This window comes from Cervus elaphus, chromosome 11 (assembly GCF_910594005.1).
Source record: "Cervus elaphus chromosome 11, mCerEla1.1, whole genome shotgun sequence".
NCBI classification, from domain to species: Eukaryota; Metazoa; Chordata; class Mammalia; order Artiodactyla; family Cervidae; genus Cervus; species Cervus elaphus.
This window is the reverse complement of record NC_057825.1, coordinates 102809260-102816318: the sequence shown is the minus strand read 5'-3', so window position 1 is coordinate 102816318 and position 7059 is coordinate 102809260. Positions and strand designations below refer to the sequence as shown.

The 7059-nt window shown below is 36.7% G+C and overlaps 1 pseudogene; it reads left to right on the top strand.

Annotated features, from left to right (window-relative positions):
• Nucleotides 1-2370: 2370 nt before the first annotated feature.
• LOC122702518 lies at nucleotides 2371-3299 on the top strand (annotated as a pseudogene).
• The last annotated feature ends 3760 nt before the right edge of the window (nucleotides 3300-7059 follow it).

Here is a 7059-nt window from a genome sequence, read left to right as displayed (position 1 = left end):
GAGGTTTATGCTAGGAGAAAATAGACTCATGAAAAGACTTACTTCTCTCCTGTTGATTTGATACAAATTATCTGAACATTCTCTTTTAAGTGTGCCGTATTTTTCATATCAAAAGTCACTTATCCCAAGAAGGGGTCAATCGGAAGACAGGATTATTTCCGAACACCCTGAAATATCACTAAGATGATCTAAGACCAGAAGGTAAGCCTTTCAATAGTGCCAATGCTTATTAAAGATGGTTATACAGCTGTTCTTAATTGTTACTTTCCATATAAAGCAAACTTGATGTTCCAACATTTTAAAATAGAGTAATAGAGCATCTCATCTTCAGGTTTTGTTCACAACATGGTTGGTAAATATCATTAACCTAACTTGACAGATGGAAAATTTTGAGGCTCATAGAGATAAAAAAATTTAGAAGATACAACTCTCTAATACAAAATACAGTCCTTTTGCCATGAGATACTTAAGATTGATCATGTGAATAAAAAGAAAATTTGAATACCCTTTACACAGAAAAAAAGTAACATGAATATTAAGTGATATAAATCATCATCTGTTTAGACCAACAGGAATATGAAGAACTCTTCTTGGGATCAGTCACGGTGTATAACATGGGTCTCTGTGGCTTCTTTAAAAGTAAAATTGGAGATGACTGTTCTTCAGTTTATTGCATGGCTAAATGTCTCTTTGTATTGTTGCTCAAAATGTCTATTATTCCTACAACGAGGTGCACAGACAGTCAAAAATAAATGACGTTCCTTTGTGTGTCCTCCAGGGTATGGTGAATATGTTCATATATGTTTCTTCTTCAATTTTCATAACTGCTTCTAAGCAGTTACGAAAGACATCAATCTTCTCACTTGATTGTAGAGGAAACAAGATGTAAGGTGCCAGAAATATACTCAAGATCAAGAAGTTGCAAGTGGTGAAGCACCTGATGATATGGCCTTTCTGATTCTCAAAACAACATGCTTCACTGCTGCACCAACATTTTTGTTGTGCAGGAGAGTCTGCAGGACTATTCATTGCAGGGGAATTGAAGAAGGAGAAATTAAGGTGAGGAAAATAAGAGGAAATGAAACAGCAGTGGAAGGAGTGCCACATAGTTATTGATGTTAAAGAGTTCAATATATTATCCTGTGTAAGTGTGGTGTGTGTGATTATATGTGTATTTGCGTGTTGATGAATTTGCCTCATAGATATGTTTCCAAGTTATATTGAAGTAACTATGGTAATTATGATCTTATCCAAAGGAGTTTACTAGTTAAACATTGCTTATTGTAGTATAACAATCTAGACAATGGGTTAAGAATACAGAGAAAAAAATCTAATAATATTCAGGTATTAAATATCTGTCTAACCTTGCACGAGATCCTTAACTTTTCTATGTTTCTATTCCTTAATATGTAAAGTAAGTATAAAATGACAGTAGTGATCAGATCACAAATTTGCAATGAGAATGGCAACCAATTTCTGCAAAGAAAAATTAGAGCACTGAGAACACTGAGGAAGTGTTCAGGAAGTTTTAGCCGATATTAGTATTACTATTATTTACATCTAACATAATTTCCTGAGATTGTTTTTCATCTGCAAGAGGAATGAAATAATAATACACACACATGTTGCTACCATACCATGCATATAACAATCAATCATTAAAAGTATATGCATTAGTTATTTTAAAGTCATTGCATTTAGGTGATATGCGTTATCAAATATATTGTGGTAGCTCTGGTATTCTGCCATTACTTTCTATTCAATATATATTAAAGTTTAGGTCAACAATTATAAAAATCTGGTATCATGGTTTCTTTTCTCTGGCTTCTATCTCCATACAGAACCTCAACCAGCTTCATCAAGATCACACAAAGATCTTTACTAGAGTTTAGAGTTAAAGCCAATATTCTCACTTTTTCAAACCTCTCTTTATCTTTACACTCATATTCTAAATTATATTTACTGGTTGGCCATTTCCTAAAAATAAAAGAGAGATTGCCTAGCTTTGATTGCATATCCTCTGCATGCATTTTCTACCTCTCTTCAGGTTTAGCTGCCACTGTGTGTGAGATTTACCGCTTCACCTTAGGCTGTGAGTCATCTCACATGCACAGATCATCTCTCACTTCTATCTGCATATTTTTCATGTCTGTACTTTAAAAAATTACCTTCCTGAGCAGAGAATTTGAATAATCACTGTCTTTTCTTGAATGATTACTGTCTTTTTTTCTATCTCATACAATTCATAAGAATCAAAACCCACAGAATTTAGGCATTCATTATTACATTGGCAAGATTAATTAATTCAAGGTTGAACTAATAAACTGTGACTCTTTTTCAGGTAACATAATTAATCATAACCTGAGATACATGGGTAACTGAAACAATGTGACAGAGTTTGTTCTACTGGGACTATCACAGAATCCAAAGATGCAGAAAATCATGTTTGTTGTGTTTTTGGTCATCTACATCATGTCTATGGTAGGAAATGTGCTCACTATGGTCATCATCAAAGCCAGTCCACTGTTAAGGTCCCCCATGTGCTATTTCCTGGCCCATCTCTCTTTTGTTGATGCCTGCTATTCCTGTGCCACTACCCCTAAACTGATCATAGATTCCCTCTATGAAGAGAAAACCAGCCCTTTCAGCAAATGCATGATGCGGATCTTTGGGGAACATCTGTTTGCAGGTGTTGATGTCATCCTGCTCACTGTGATGGCCTATGACCACTATGTGGCCATCTGCAAACCCTTGCACTATGCAACCATCATGAATTGGTGACTCTGTGGGCTGCTAGTGGGAGTGGCATGGATGGAGGCATTATTCATTCAACCATACAGCTCCTTTTCATCATCAGATTACGTTTCTGTGGCCCTAGCATCATAGATCACTTTACGTGTGACTTAATATTTTTGCTCAATCTGGCCTGTACTGACACTCACCTTCTAGGACTTTCTGTTCCTGCCAACAGTGGTTTCCTCTGTCTGTTAAATTTGCTTCTCTTGATTGGCTCCTATGTGGTCATTCTGTGTACCCAGAGGACCCATAGCTGGGAGGCCAGATGCAAGGCCCTCTCTACCCGTGTCTCCCACATCACAGCAGTCATCCTGTTCTTTGGGCCCTGCTTATTTGTGTACCTGAGACCAGCGGTTACTTTGCCTGCTGATAAATCAGTTGCTGTATTCTACAGTATGATAACTCCCATGTTAAATCCCTTAATCTTTACCTTGAGAAATGACCAGATGAAAAATGCCATTAGGAAATTGTGTAGCCAAAAAGTGATTTCAGGTGATCAATAAGATGTCTGTGAAGCCCCAAGTTCAGTCAACTGATGCAAAAATATCATTGTTGGTGACCTCCAGCAAAAATACCTATGAGATATAGAAAAAAAAATAATAACCCTTATGATCATAGATTCTGAAAGGGGAAAAGAAGAGATGGATGCAACAAAAGAGACAAAAACCTAGCCTAGGACTATTCTTTGAATATTTGAAAAGTTCTACCAAATTGGAGCTGAGTTTTACTGGCTTCATCCATTGTATATGTATTCACAAGCTTTAATCCCAATAAAATTAATTAAAGAAATTTAAAAATATAATGAGGAGCATCCCTGGTGGTCCTGTGGCTAAGAATCCAATTGCCAATACAGGGGACATGGGTTCAGAAAGATCCCCAGGGCCAATGGACAAATAAGTCCATATGTCACCTCTGCTGAGCCTGTGCTCTGAAGCCCACAGGCTGCAACTACTGAAGCCCAAACACCTGGAGCTCGCGCTCTGAAGCAAGAGAGGCCACCTCAGTGAGAAGCCTGAGCACCACAGTGGAGAGTAGCCCCTACTCTCTCTAATCAGAGAAAGCTGACACGAAGCAATGAAGACCCAGTGCAGCCAAATTAGTTAATTAATAAACCTAAAAAAAAAAAATAGTGACAGCAGTAATCCCTATAGCAGTACAAAGAGGTAGGCACTGCTTTTATCCCCATTTTCTAGGTGAGGAAACAAACAGACAGAAGTATGTTTTAAAATAGAAATATTGAAGAACAAGTAACCAGAATCTAACTGAAATCTCAGACCATGTTCTTGACTGTTGTGATAATATGACTGGGCAATGATGACAGAAAATTGCATAATTATGTCAGCTACCACTTATCGATACAGAGACTCTGCTGGAAAATCTACCTTTCTGTTCATATACATACATATATACATACATACATGTGCGCAGTGGTGTGCTCAGTCATGTCCAAATCTCTGTGGCCCCATGGACTGTATAGCCCACCAGATTCCTCTGTCCATGGGTTCTCCAGGCAAGAATACTGGAGTGGGTTGCCATGCCCTCCTCCAGGATACACACACACACACATATATATATACACGCATATATATATACATTCACATATATATTAATACTATTTATATAATGTTATATGTATTAGTATATATACTATTTTATATACATATATCAGTTATATATCATCATAAGCAAATAATTATAATGATTTTATTAACGACTCTGCTTTTTTTAATACACTAGAGCTGATGGTGTTTGTGATATGTTGACTGTAACCCTGGGATATTTAGTTTTTAGGCAATAAAGGCAATATGCTATTTAACCTACAAGGCGTAGGATATTACACCAATTCAAAATTTACTTTTAGCATCAGAATCATTGTGTATTGTTCATGTCACCACCTTAGGTTCATAAATCATCAGAAAGAGTGATGATTCAAATAAAATAATATTATAATGTCAGAAAGTTCAATTTACTCAATAAATGGTCATACTCCATAAACTAATTACCTACTTGATAACAATCATTCTGTAGTAGCACAATGATGGTTCATGATAAATACTGAATGCATAAATGTATGTATAAATGAAAACAAAAATCCATTAAAACACACAAAAAAAGTAGCAATGTAGACTTGGAAATTTTTCCTACTTAACCTTTTTCAGAATCAGAGAATTCTGTTTCTGTTCTTGGAAATGACAATTTGCTTTATTCCTGCTTAAACTAGGACATAACTGAAGTGATGTAGCATGTAAGCTAGGAATTTTTTTTAAAAAAAGAAAATTAAAGTACCATTATAAGAACAAAACCTCTACCTTGATATTCCATCTGCTCTTGGAAAGATTACATCTTCATAAAGATACTGTTGGTTTTTGTTATATTATTCTGTTAATAAGTTTGCTTTCTGGTAACATTTTCTTAGGAAGAGTGTTTTTAAAAGTAGCTCTGTCTAAAAAGAAAGAAGGAAAATTCAGTGTAAATATATTCAAATCATCTTATTTATTCTTCATTCATTAAAAAGCAAATATTTTTGTATTCAGGAAATGTATCCAGCACATTAATAGTTGCTGGGATTCAATTGTGAATAATGAGAAAGAGAAATGAAGCTTTCACAGTACTTAAATCCATTGAGAAATCCCAAAAGGGGGAAGAAAATTATAATGCAGATGCATGGGGCATGTCAAGCTACTGCTTTGAAGCTGAAAATATTGTCTTCACTTGTCTGCTCCTGGGCAGGAATCCCTTAGAAGAAATGGAGTAGCTATCATAGTCAACAAAAGGGTCCAAAATGCAGTACTTGGAATGCAATCTCAAAAATGACAGAATGATCTCTGTTCTTTTCCAAGGCAAACCATTCAATATCATGGTAATCCAAGTCTATGCCTTGACCAGTAATGCTGAAGAAGCTGAAGTTGAAAGGTTCTATGAAGACCTACAAGACTTTCTAGAACTAACACCCAAAAAAGATGTCCTTTTCATTATAGGGGACTGGAATGCAAAAGTAGGAAGTCAAGAAACACCTGGAGAAACAGGCAAATTTGGTCTCGGAGTACAGAATGAAGCAGGACAAAGGCTAATAGAGTTTTGCCAAGAGTATGCACTGGTCATAGCAAACACACTCTTCCAACAGCACAAGAGAAGACTCTACACATGAACATCACCAGATGTTCAACACCAAAATCAGGTTGATTGCATTCTTTGCAGCCAAAGATGGAGAAGACTTACACAATCAGAAAAACAAGACCAGGAGCTGACTGTGGCTCAGATCAAGAATTCCCTATTGCCAAATTTAGACTTAAATTGAAGAAAATAGGGAAAACCACTAGACCACTCAGGTATGACCTAAAGCAAATCCCTATGATCATACAGTGGAAGAGAGAAATAGATTTAAGGGACTAGATCTGATAGACAAAATGCGTGATGAACAATGAACAGAGGTTTGTGACAATGTACAGGAGACACGGAGCAAGACGATCCCTAAGAAAAAGAAATGCAAAAAAGCAAAATGGCTGACTGAGGAGGGCTTACAAGTAGCTGTGAAAAGAAAGAAGCAAAAAGCAAAGGAGAAAAGGAAAGATACCCATTTGAATGCAGAGTTCCAAAGACTAGCAAGGAGAGAAAAGAAAGCCTTCTTCAGTGATCAGTGCAAAAGAATAGAGGAAAATAATGGAATGGGAAAGACTAGAGATCTCTTCAGGAAAATTAGAGATACCAAGGGAACATTTCAGGCAAAGATGGGTTCAATAAACGAGAGAAATGGTATGGGCATAACAGAAGCAGAATATATTAAGAAGAGGTGGCAAGAATACACAGAAGAACTGTACAAAGTTATTATGACCCAGATAATCATGATGGTGTGATCACTCACCTAGAGCCAGACATCCTGGAATGTGAAGTCAAGTGGGCCTTAGGAAGCATCATTATGAACAAAGCTAGTGCAGGTGATGAAATTCCAGTTGAGCTATTTCAAATCTTGAAAGATGATGCTGTGAAAGTGCTGCATTCAATATGCCAGCAAATTTGGAAAACTCAGCAGTGGCCACAGGACTGGAAAAGGTCAGTTTTCATTCCAGTGCCAAAAAAAGGCAATGCCAAAGAATGCTCAAACTACCGCACAATTGCACTCATCTCACACGCTAGCAAAGCAATGCTCAAAATTCTCCAAGCTAGGCTTCAGCAATTCATGAACCATGAACAACCAGATGTTCAAGCTGGTTTCAGAAAAGACAGAGGAACCAGAAATCAAATTGCCAACATCCACTGGATCTT